Below are 12766 nucleotides of genomic sequence, written 5' to 3'. Positions count from 1 at the left end.
AAAGCTGGGTTAGATGATGATGAATTTCAGTCTGGAGTATCATTTGATCTAAAGAGTAAAATACCAAATGCATTTAAGCTATGAGCAATTTGGAAAGTGGACTGGAATCCACTTATTAAAGATTTTATAAGAATTGTTCACAAGAATTCCAAATAACCCTGTTTATTCTTTAAATATTTAATAACTTGGTCCAAACTCCTCTCCTACCCCCAAAATACTTTTCTCTTCCTTAAACTTTCATATTTATGCACCCCTGAACATTTTTCTATCAAGTTATAGTCACTTTCACATTTACTGCAAGATGTTTTTCGGATCTCTCCACTGCCGCCTTGTGGCTTTAGAACACAAATCTGTTTACTTTGTTTTGTGACATATTTGAATAAAACCATGTAACCTGTTTAGGGCTGGCAATGTGGTAGTGGAGGGTTGGAAATCGGATACAAAAATTGAGTCAATCAATTGTCACTGTTGCTCAAGACTCCATCGTCATTTTGTATAACCTTCATTTATAATTCATTATGTCATTATGTGCTAGACAGCTGGTCTAATATCTTTTCTATGTTGTTAACTAGCTGGGTGTGGTGGCACATGCCTGTAGTCCCAGCTACTTGGGAGGCTGAGGCAGGAGAATCGCTTGAACTTGGGAGGCAGAGGTTACCGTGAGCCAAGATCGTGTCACTGCACTCCAGCCTGGGCAACAGAGCGAAACTCTGTCTAAAAAAAATAAAAATGCATATATTAATTGTAAAATATGCATGATTTTATATATGGCTGCACTCTTATTTAAACAGCATGCTGCAAAAATCTCACTTCTTACCTTTCTACTTGGTTGTTTTCTGAAATCTTTACGTTATATCTACGTGTCTTACTTTTTAGTGCAATATAGTATTCTTTAATATGCATCCATCACACAGCCAGTTTTAGGGAAAAAAATTCCTAAGTCTCTACAATTCCTTCTGACCCAAATCTCACATGCTCCCTTTAGAATCTATAACAATTTTCTGGGTCACAGGGCATATTATAAATAGTTTGACAAAACGTACCCAGATTACTTTCTGGACATCTGTGAATTTTACACTCCACCCACATTCCTTCTCTTTCCTGCATCTCACCACCGCTTGCTAACATGTGCATTTTAGTTGGCTCCATTTTGGTAGTTTTGTCTCCTTGTTTTGATTCTCATTTCCCTAATAGTAAGATGAAGCTCACATGATATTCTTGTCATCCACTCACTATTCAGCTTTTTTGAATTGCTTCTTCATGTTCTTTGCTCATTTTCTAATTTTTTTCTTTTCTTTGTGGAATTGAAGAATTTTATGTTATATATAAGGTATTTTTTGGTTTAAAATGGATGATTACTCTGTCAATCTGTCATTTGCCTGTTGACTCTGGTGCTTCTCTTGATCAGAAATCCTTCATTTTTGATCACATCCATAACATTTTTGACTTACAGCATTTGCTTATTGTCTTTTTGTTGTTGTTTAAGAAGCCCACTGCATCCTAGACCACAAAGACATCCTACTATCAGCATTTTGGGTTTAAAATTCATATTTTAATCTGTCTATATTTGTATATGGCATAATGGACAACCAGCCCCATTTTCTCTGAACAATGAGCCAGTTTTTACAATACCACTCACCAAAGCATCCATCCTGTCCTCACTGACTTATGATGCCATCCTTACACACAAGCCATCAGTACTATACATCTATAGAAATCTTCTGAAATTTCTTTTATTCTATTCGTGTATTTTTCTGTTCTGGATGAGTATAATATTCTTTTTTATTATAGTAGTGTGGTTTTCTAGTTATCCATCATAGTGGGTTCTTTTATTTAAAATTAGTTTCCTATTCTTAAGAGTGTATTCTTTCACTAGTAATCTTGCTTCAAGTATTTTGAAGCTCTGTGGGTGCATAAATACCTAGAATTATGCTCTGTTGATTCCTTATCCTTATGAAATAAACTTATTTATCCCTGGAAATACTTAATTACTCTAAAATGTATTTTGTCTGATATTAATAGAGCTACTCTAGCATTCTTTTAACTGTTAGCATGGTATATATTTTCCATCTGTCTACTTTTTAACCAATTGTGTCTCTAAAGTGAGTTTCTTGTAGTTAGCAAATAATTTGGTTTTACTTTCTCATACAAGCTTGATAATCTCCACCTTTTCGTTGAGGTGCTTATACCACTGGGTCTCAATGGGGAGAAGGGAAGACCTTGCCCTCTAAGGGCACCTGGCAATGTCTGGGTGATTTTTTTGGTGGTAATAACTGGGTATGTAGGCATGCTGCTGGCATCTAGGGTGTAACAGCCAGGGATGCCAAGATCCTACATGCACACAACAGCCCCCATAACAAAGAACTCTCTGATACAAAGGTAAATAGTGCTCAGGTTGTGAAACCTTGTGTTTTTATTTTTACACTTACTGTGATTATTGATACGGTTAGGATTGAGCCTAAATCAAATAGATTTCTATTTGTCATATCTGTTCTTCCCCCTTTTCTCCTTTATTCTGCTTTATTATCCTTACCCTATTTTGGATTGATTTTTTTTGGGGGGGATTCTATTTTATCACTTTTACTGGCTTATTAGCTGTAACTCTATTTTAGTGGTTGTGTTGGGATTTGAGTTTATGGTATCTGTCTTTAACTTATCACAATCTACCTGCAAGCGATAGTATACTCCTTCATGTACAGAATAAGAATTATACTGTAGTTCTTATTATATATACATATATATATATATATATACACACACACATATATATATATAATACTATAATTTATCTCCACCTGCCTTTATGGTGTTGCTGTCATACATTTTACCTTCACGTTATAAGACCCATAATACATTATTTGTGTTTAATCAGTCAGTCTTTTAAAGAGATTTAAGTAATAGTAATAAACCCATACATATTTACAAGTTACATTTCGGTTGCTTTTCATTCCTCAGTGCAGAGCCAAATTCCCATCTGGCATCCCTTTTCTTCTGCCCTGCAGGACTTCCTTTAAAATTACTTGTAGCGCAGCTCTGCTAGTAATGAATTCTTTCAATCTCTGTATTTCTGAAAAGGCCTTTTGTTTGTCTTCATTTTTGAAAGCCATATGCTGGGCATAGAATTCTAGTTAATAGGTTTTTTTTTTCTTCTTTTAGTACCTTAAATATTTTGTTCCATTATCTTTTTTGCTTGCAGTGTTTCCAGTGAGAAATCTGATGTCATCTTTGTCTCTGTGCCATGTACATAACGTCTTTTTCCCCCCTCTGGTTGCTTTTACAGTTTTCTCTTTATCACTGGCTTTGAACAATTTCTTTATAATATGCCTTAGTGTAATTCTCTTCATGTTTCTTATTGTGTGATTTGGGCTTCTTGGATCTGTGAGTTTATAGTTTTTACTGTGTTTGAGAATTTTTTGCCCATTATTTCTTCAAATATTTTTCTCATCCCTGCCCCCCACCTCCTTTCCCCCTCTATTTCAGAGACTCTAGTTGCTCAGATATTAGGCCACATGATGAAGTTGGTAAATCTTCTACACATTTTTAATAGGACTCACATTTAATGGATGGTAGTACTTTCTTTTAATCCTGACTTTTCTTTTATATATTCTATTTCTCCAGTTCCTTCCCTCTAAAAGAATTCTCCAACCAGGTTTTCCATGCTGCTATTTCATCTTTGGCTATATAATTTTGCTATAAATGCCAACCATTAAGTTCATTTAAACATATCTTCAGAGTGGGCATGGTGACTCATACCTGTAACCCCACCACTTTGGGAGGCTGAGGCGGTCAGACCACTTGAGGTCAGAAGTTTGAGACCAGCCTGACCAACATAGCGAAACCCGTCTCTACTAAAAATACAAAAATTAGCTGGATGTGATGGCATGGCCAGCTACTTGAGAGGCTGAGGCGGGAGAATCACTTGAGCCTGGGAAGCGGGGCTTGAAATGAGCTGAGATCATGCCATTGCACTCCAGCCTAGGTGACAGAGACTCTCTCAAAAAAAAAAAAAAAAATTAAAAACCATATCTTCAATTGTTCCCACTTTGTCCCTTTTATTACCACTGATTCTGTCCCATGTTGAAATATTTATGTTTTTGAAAATATTACTCATGTATATTTATAAATATTCCACTATATCTATACATTTTTCTAAGCACTTCAGTAGCATCTCAGACTAGAATGAGGAAGATAACAGAAACCTGTGCTGGTTCTCCATTTTATCAGTGGCAGATTTTTTTGTCTGTATTAGCATATCTACTATATTTTGTAGGTATATAGAAATGCTCAATCTATAATTCATATGTGTGTAGGAATGCTCAAATTTCTTTCTGCAGTTAACCAGTTTCTAGATGTTTTTATTACAAAAAAGTGCTACAACTCATGACACCACAGTTTTATATAAAGGTAAGTTTGATAGTTGAGGGTTATCAAGATACTGGAAAATAATGGTGTGTTCATGCAATATAAGAACTTGAGTGCAGTGCATGTATATACCAAAAATATAATTGGGAACTCTCATTTCTAAGAATCGATACTAGAATATACTAGAATATATTTCAAATTAACAAAGACGTGGATTTAAGATTGTTCTTCATGTTCTTAGCAACAACAAAAATAAGTACAACTCAAATATCCAAATAGAGCATTGGCCCAATCAATAATGACCCTGTCGCACAGTAAAACATTAAATATCAAATTGATAAGACAGATGTGTATTTACTCATAAGTATGCCCAATTTTGATGTTCAAAGGAAAATATTTAAAGTGTAATCACTTTCACAAATTGCTATACCACACAGAAATATTTTAAAGGGCCTTAATGGAAACAAAACTTTAATCCATGCTTAGGATTTCACGTGATTCTTTTTAGGTTCTTTAAGCTTTTCTGTTTTGGTTATTAAAATTTCACTAAGCCATTTTTTTTTTTTTTTTTTTTTTTTTTTTTTTTTTTTTTTTTGAGACGGAGTCTTGCTCTTTCGCCCAGGCTGGAGTGCAGTGGCGCAATCTCGGCTCACTGCAAGCTCCGTCTCCTGGGTTCACGCCATTCTCCTGCCTCAGCCTCTCCGAGTAGCTGGGACTACAGGCGCCCGCCACCACGCCCGGCTAATTTTTTGTATTTTTTAGTAGAGACGGGGTTTCACCGTGGTCTCGATCTCCTGACCTTGTGATCCGCCCGCCTCGGCCTCCCAAAGTGCTGGGATTACAAGCGTGAGCCACCGCGCCTGGCCCACTAAGCCATTTTTACAATCACAAGTATAATTATTTCAAGTTTAAAGAAATAGAAAAAAATTCAGTGGCCACTGTTGATAACTTAAATCATTCTTGTACATGGAGAAGCAATTCTCTGCCTCTCCACCTCCACAAACTCCTACTTCTCATCCTACCCCTCTAAAGTCTCCAGTCACTGCACTCTTCTTTCCCTCGCTTTCCTAATTAACTTGATGTATATTGCAGTGTCCAGTTCTGATTTTCTTTTTTTCTCATATTGTTTTCCTACTAGCATGTCAACCAGCATTGGCAACGTTTCGTGCCCTCAATGAATCTGGTAATGCCTTCAGACAAAGCTTTCACCATGGAGAATACCGAACACGTCGTACTTTTGTCCGGCATTATGAATGTGATGACTGTGGCATGGCTTTTGGGCATATGTCACAACTTACTGGACATCAGAAAATCCATAAGGTAGGGGAAACCCACAAATATGGTGAAAATACAAAGGGCTTTAGGCATCGCTCATCATTTACAATGCTCCAGAGAATTTGTACACTATATAAACACTTTGAATGTAACCAATGTGGTGAAACTTTTAACAGACCTTCAAAGGTTATTCAACATCAGAGCATGCACAGTGGACTGAAGCCATACAAATGTGATGTATGTCAAAAGGCCTTTAGGTTTCTCTCATCCCTCTCTATACATCAGAGATTTCATGTTGGCAACAGAGTAAACCTGACTCGGCATCAAAAAACTCATACTCAAAGGAAGCCCTTTTCCTGTAACTTTTGTGGAAAAACCTTTCACCGTTTCTCAGAAAAAACTCAACATCTATTAATTCATACTAGAAAGAAATACTATACATGTAATTATTGTAAAAAGGAATTCAATCCGTACTCCAAATTTATTCTACATCAAAGAACTCATACAGGAGAGAAACCCCACAAGTGTGATGTTTGTGAGAAATCCTTTAAAAGCATCTCAAATCTTAATAAACATCAGAAAACTCATACTGGAGAGAAGCCCTTTTCATGTAATGAATGTAAAAAAACCTTTGCCCAGCGCATGGATCTTGCTCGCCACCAACAAATCCATACTGGAAAGAAGTCTTTTATTTGCAGTAGTTGTAAAAAGACCTTTGTCCGTCTGTCAGATCTAACACAACATCAAAGAACTCATACAGGAGAGAGACCTTACCAATGTACGACTTGTGAAAAAGCCTTTAAATATCGGTCAAACTTTACTAAACATCAGAAAACCCATTCTATAGGGAGGCCCTTTGCATGTAATGAATGTGGAAAGACCTTTCGCCTTAACTGGGAACTTAACCAACATAAAAAAATTCATACTGGAGAGAAACCCTATGAATGTGAATGTGGAAAGCGTTTTAACAATAATTCAAATCTTAATAAACACAAGAAAATCCATACAGGAGACAAACACTTTGTATGTAATCAATGTGGAAAAGCTTTCAGCTTAAACTCAAAGCTTTCTCGACATCAGATAACTCACAATAAAAAGGAGAACTCCTTTAAAAGCGTCTCAAATCTTAATAAACATCAGAAAACTCATGCTGGAGAGAAGCCCTTTTCATGTAATGAATGTAAAAAAACCTTTGCCCAGCGCATGGATCTTGCTCACCACCAACAAATCCATACTGGAAGGAAACCTTTTATTTGTAGTAATTGTAAAAAAACCTTTGTCCGTCTGTCAGATCTGACACAACATAAAGGAACTCATACAGGAGAGAGACTTTACCAATGTACAACTTGTGAAAAAGCCTTTAAATGTCGGTCAAACTTTACTAAACATCAGAAAACCCATTCTATAGGAAGGCCCTTTGCATGTAATGAATGTGGAAAGACCTTTCGCCTTAACTGGAAACTTAATCAACATAAAAAAATTCATACTGGAGAGAAACCCTATGAATGTGGTGAATGTGGAAAATGTTTTAACAATAATTCAAATCTTAGTAAACACAAGAAAATCCATACAGGAGAGAAACACTTTGTATGTAATCAATGTGGAAAAGCTTTTAGCTTAAACTCAAAGCTTTCTCGACATCAGATAACTCACAATAAAAAGAAACCCTAAAAAAAGAGGAAAGTGAAGAAGGATATTTAGAGATGACTTACCCTTTGCTAAACTCAAGAGATCAATGTAGAAAGAATCTTAGTCGAAGCCTAATTCTTCATGGATTCATGCTGTATGGAATATCTTGGAAATGAAAATACGTAAATGTTGAAGAAATGGAGATGTGATCAGAAATGTACTTTTTTTATTGCACTGACTTGAATCTTTGGCCAAGGAGGTGGATCATGAGGTCAAGAGTTCGAGACCAGCCTGGTCAACATAGTGAAACCCCATCTCTCCTAAACATACAAAAAAAAATAAAATTAGCAGGGCGTGGTGGTGTGCACCTGTAATCCCAACTACTTGGGAGGCTGAGGCAGGAGAATCACTTGAACCCAGGAGGCGGAAGTTGCAGTGAGCTGAGATCATGCCATTGCACTCCAGCCTGGGTGACAGGGTGAGACTCTGTCTTTACAAAAAAAAAAAAAAACTGTTAAATGTATCCAACTAAATTTGAAATTGGATAAGGCAGTTCCTGTGGTAAGCAGTGATAAGCTAAGAGGCAGCTAGAAGGCTGCAGTGAACATTCATTTTGCTGTTTGTCCATAATCTACTTTCACTGGATTAACAAATAGAGGTAGCTATCTAAAGATGCAAACTTTTATAGGCTAGATGATGCAACCCTAATTTAAGCATAAGTAAGGAAAACAAAAGCCATCTCTTCTGGATGAATTAGAAGTTTTGGAGAACTTTGCTAGTAGACAGTGAAAAGCAAGAAGGTGATCATGAATCTGAACTAAAGGGTAAAGAGTTAGGAGGGGTTACACGAGAAATCCAAAGGTCTTGGGTCTCTGGATAGGATGGTTTCTGCTGTCTTGTCTAAATGGCCAGACGTGGTGGCTCACGCCTGTAATCCCAGCACTTTGGGAGACCGAGGTGGATGGATCACTTGAGGTCAGGAGTTTGAGACCAGCCTGGCCAACATGGTGAAACCCTGTCTGTCCCATTAAGAAATAGCTCATTTCAAAAGAGTAAAAGAAACTTGAATGAAGAGACTCTTTACAAAAGTGTGGGAAGGGTTGTGGGAAACCAACAAGGGATTTACCATCCCTAGCCCTGAAGGGAAAGCAGGAGTGTGGTGCCTTTGTACTAAAAATACAAAAATTAGCACGGCATGGTGGCGTGCGCCTGTAATCCCAGCTACTAGGGAGGCTGAGGCATGAGAGTCATTTGAATCCAGGAGGCAGAGGTTACAGTGAGCAGAGATCATGCCACTGCACTCCAGCCTGGGTGACAGAGTGAGACTCTGTCTCAAAGCCAAAAAATAAGCGGATATAACTAAGACACCCAGCCTCCCTGAATAGTTTGCACTACTCTTACATGTTTCTAGAGAATCAAGAAGAAATGGAAAAATTGCAACAATTCTAGGCTTTAGATTCAGAATATGGAGAACCTATTACTGGGAATATTATGTTATTTGAAATTGATTTCTTGTTGTATGTCTTAAATGCTAAGCTTTCTAGTATATGCTAACACTACCATGTAATATTGAATACATTTCAGCCTTGTATAGAAGTCGAATTACTTTCCCAAATTTGTTCTCATAAACGTCGGTGGCAACTTGCCTGTGTTTAGCCAAGTGGGATGGGCATATTTAGGATTGGCCTCAATCCATAGACACTATTCAGTTTCTTCATGCTCTCATCTTTCTTTGCTTTCTCAGATATGACAGGAGCTGCCACAGAGCTCAAGTGTTGTATAATCCTCAGGTGTGCTTCCTTTTCATCTGCCTCATTACTTGTGTGTTGAGGCATCAGTACGTTTATATCTCTAAGGAAAGGTATATGTGTATATATAGCTCACTTTTTACAAATAACAGACACATTAGTTTTATAGATCTCAAGTTATATATAAGCCAAAAATGAAACTGAAATAATTTAGCTCAGTACAAAGAAAATATTGTTACCAATATTATAAAAATGGGAATGGCTATTGGGATAAAGACAAAAATTATATACAGGACCTGTCATCCCTAATTTTGGTCCTTAAAATCCCGGGTTAAAGTTAAACAGCAACCATTTTATATGTTTCAAATATACGAAGACTTTCCAACACAGCTCCCATCAGGGTCAAACTGCTAACTCTAAAGTCTAGAGTGAGAAGAGTTTTCTAGGACACACCAGAACAACTTGTTCTGAAAAGCCTCGTATCCCAAATTCACCATCGCCAAACTCAAAAATTTTTCATTGACATCTAACATCTTCTTTGTATCTCTGCCATATTTCTTAGGTGCTGTCACTAATTCCTAACCCCAATGTCTCCAATTTTGTAAAAAAGATAAAAGAATAGCCATCATGTAAATGTTAGGCTATTCATAACATTCTCATTGGAAAGTTTCAGCAGAAAGTTTTATATTTTCATTGGGGTTTTAATATTAAAATCACATAACAGTTTTATTGTTTAAGCAAAAATAACAGACGGAGAGAGAAGTTAAATACTTCAATTTAGGCTTAAAATGTCATCTGCATACCAGTGTAAATGATGCATCTTTTGCATTTAATAATTCCTTATATTTTCATTCTCACATATTTGAGGAGATATAAATCTAACAGCGTTTGTGGATTGAATGGAATCCCTCCCTAAAGATATGTTGAGGTTTTAACTGCCGGTACTCATTAATGTGACCCCATTTAAAACTAGGATCATTTTGAAGATGTAATCAAGATCAAATCATACTAGATTAGGGTGGGTCCTAAGTTCAATCACTGTCTTCATAAGGGGGGACACAAGACAACTGGCTGTTGAATAAATGCTTTAACCCTTTTAAATATTAAATTATCTCTGAAGATAACTTCCATAGAATGCAAAATTGGAGTCAGCACAGAATATGATCCATGTACCTCATATAAACAATGTTAGCCAGTGATTTGATGCAGAGACCTATCTCTTATTCCCCACCTTTTGACCTAAAACATATCTAGCCTGGATAACTTTTAAATTATCATGGGGTATAAGAGTATTTTCTCCATTGTCAGGGAACCAATATGAGGATTCTGCCACTAAGTCTGTCTCCACTATGCACTCTGGGACAGAGGAAATAACCATAGGATGTGCGTGTGTTTCCACTGGCAGAAGCAAACCCTCTGGGAGTTGGATTCAGGCCCAGACTCATCTATCTCCTGACCTTCATAAGTCTCCACTGTGATGATAGGCCACTGTAGTGTTTGGGAACAGCAAGAATTCATATAATCAAAGCCAATATCCAAATCCCCATGGAGGTCTGGGTATGTCCTTCTCCCTCATGCATGGCCATGGTGGTAAATGACCACAAGATACCCCTGGGAAGGTCTGGAGGAAGATCTGCATGATGCTTCTATGGCTACATTGCAGGAACCTTCTTAAAAGGTCTTCCTGAAGCCACTTCGGGTCTAGGAATTGGCTTAAGTCTCGAAGTTGAGTAAGGTGCTACGAATTCCCAATATAATCCCTTAAGTCATACTTCTGCCTAGGAGACCCAGAAATTGTTCACCTATATGTCAAGCTGCTCCTTCGAAGGAAGCCCATTTTCATTATAGGGTCTCCACGATGCGCTAGCTGTACTGCCAGGCCAAAACCTGATTACCAGTCTTTCCTAAGGCATGTTGTAACAGTGTCTGCTTTGTTCCCAAAGGTGAGGTGCTGCTGCATGGCCTCTTCCACTCCCCAGAATCTCATTTTCATTTTGAGGATCTGTTTCCTGGGGCCATTTCTGGTACCAGTTACAGAATAGGTCCCATTAAGAAATAGCTCATTTGAAAGGAGTGAAAGAAAATTGAATGAAGAGACTCTTTACAAAAGTGTGGGAAGGGTTGCGGGAAACCAACAAGGGATTTACCATCCCTAGCCCTGAAGGGAAAGCAGGAGTGTGGTGCCTTTGAAATGTGTCACTTTGGCTTAGCTGATACTGTTTCCTAGAACTCCCTTCTCTGTATGTTTCCAGCGAGGGTGGGTCACAGAGGACATTTTGGTGTGAGATCTGGAGGGTGATCGCAGAGGAGCAATCATCTTGCTTTTATGCTTAGCAAGGCTTCTGCCCCCGACACATTTCTTACCTGCTGGTTCTTGTTGGCATGGCTCAGTAGATAGGCCTGTAGCTCCTCTCCTTTCCCCAAGATCTCCTCCAGCTCTTCCAGCTCCTGGGCTATGTGTGTGCTTAGCAACACCACAAACGGCACCAACCTCTGTAGGACACCCACATCGTTTAGGTAGAAGACAGTAAAAACTGCCACAGCTTTGTCTGTGGGTTCCAGCTTGTCTTTATTCTCTTAGTGTTCACTTTCACTACTTGCTTGGCCTGCAGAATTAAAGTACCAGCATCAGCCATGAGGACAGTCACATAACAGCCTTCCCGTAATAGCCTGGAGTCAAATCTTGATAACAAATTTGTCATCCACAGAACATACATATGGCTCTGCTGCTCTGATTGAACTCTAAGTGATGCAGGAAGGAAATGACTTTTGGGATCTGGGAATAGCTCTAGCTACGGAAGAGGGCCACAAATAAGGTCTTAACCAGACACCTGATGGCAAGAGACCTCAGTTGATGCAGTTCATAGAGGTCTGCCCCAAGCATGAGGAGTGGGGTAGACAGTGGTTCTGGAGGGACAGAGTATACAGGAGCATCAGGCTTCTGAAGAATGACACTTGGTCTAGATATGATGGAACAATGTGTTTTAGGATATGCAAAGAAAGTTAGCTGGGGATTTTCTAACCAGTCAGACTGATCTTCAAATATACATAAAGTCCATAGGCAAACTGTGAACATATAATAATTCAGAGACTGATATGTCCATCTTAAAGAATAAGCTATCTTTTAAATTAGATTCCAGGTGAACAGGAAGAGAAGAGGGAAGAAGAGATTACCAACTAATTTCATTATTGACTGGCAATAAGAAACTAATATACTATCTTCCCCTTATTCCCTGCAAATAACAGGGATATTAAGGCATTATATAAAGATATCAGTATATTAGTAACTGACAGAACAAAAATACAAATGCTCCACAACACTGTAGTGAAAGACAAATGGGAAGATAATCTGGCAAAACTGAAACTAAATGTGTCATATCAGTAATACCAATTTATAAAACTCTCTCATTCTCTCATATAATCTTATTCCCCATTTCATTGAAAAATAGAAACAATTCCAAAATAAATTCACAAACTTCTGTCACATCAACCCATATGTGTGAGCTGGCATGGCATGACCATTGCCTATTCTCTTAAAAAGGCTACCTTTCCCCCTTACACATAGATTCCGACCTATCTCACCTATGCAGAACATTACTCCAACATTGTCCCCTCTCTATGGAACATTTCCCATAAGTGTATAAACATGCATTTATGTCTATCTCTAGAAAGAAGCCTCCTTTGACTATACTTTACTCTCGAGCTACAATGCCATTTCTCTTGCCTTTAGTACGACTTCTTGAAAGGGTTGT

At 37.9% G+C, this 12766-nt stretch overlaps 1 pseudogene across 1 annotated transcript in view; it reads right to left on the bottom strand.

Moving 5' to 3' along the window:
- The window catches only part of LOC134735921 (E3 ubiquitin-protein ligase makorin-1-like), a 41133-nt pseudogene extending 29516 nt beyond the window's left edge, over positions 1-11617 (bottom strand). Inside the window, exons 1-2 of the transcript XR_010119527.1 lie at positions 11379-11617; positions 7350-7586 (exon numbers count right to left, since the gene is read on the bottom strand). The product of XR_010119527.1 is annotated as an E3 ubiquitin-protein ligase makorin-1-like (transcript). The remainder of the gene's footprint in view (positions 1-7349; positions 7587-11378) is intronic.
- Positions 11618-12766: the final 1149 nt, after the last annotated feature.

This window comes from Symphalangus syndactylus, chromosome 24 (genome assembly GCF_028878055.3).
Source record: "Symphalangus syndactylus isolate Jambi chromosome 24, NHGRI_mSymSyn1-v2.1_pri, whole genome shotgun sequence".
In the NCBI taxonomy this organism is placed as follows: Eukaryota; Metazoa; Chordata; class Mammalia; order Primates; family Hylobatidae; genus Symphalangus; species Symphalangus syndactylus.
The sequence above is the reverse complement of the archived record's forward strand: the minus strand, read 5'-3'. Positions and strand labels throughout refer to the sequence as shown.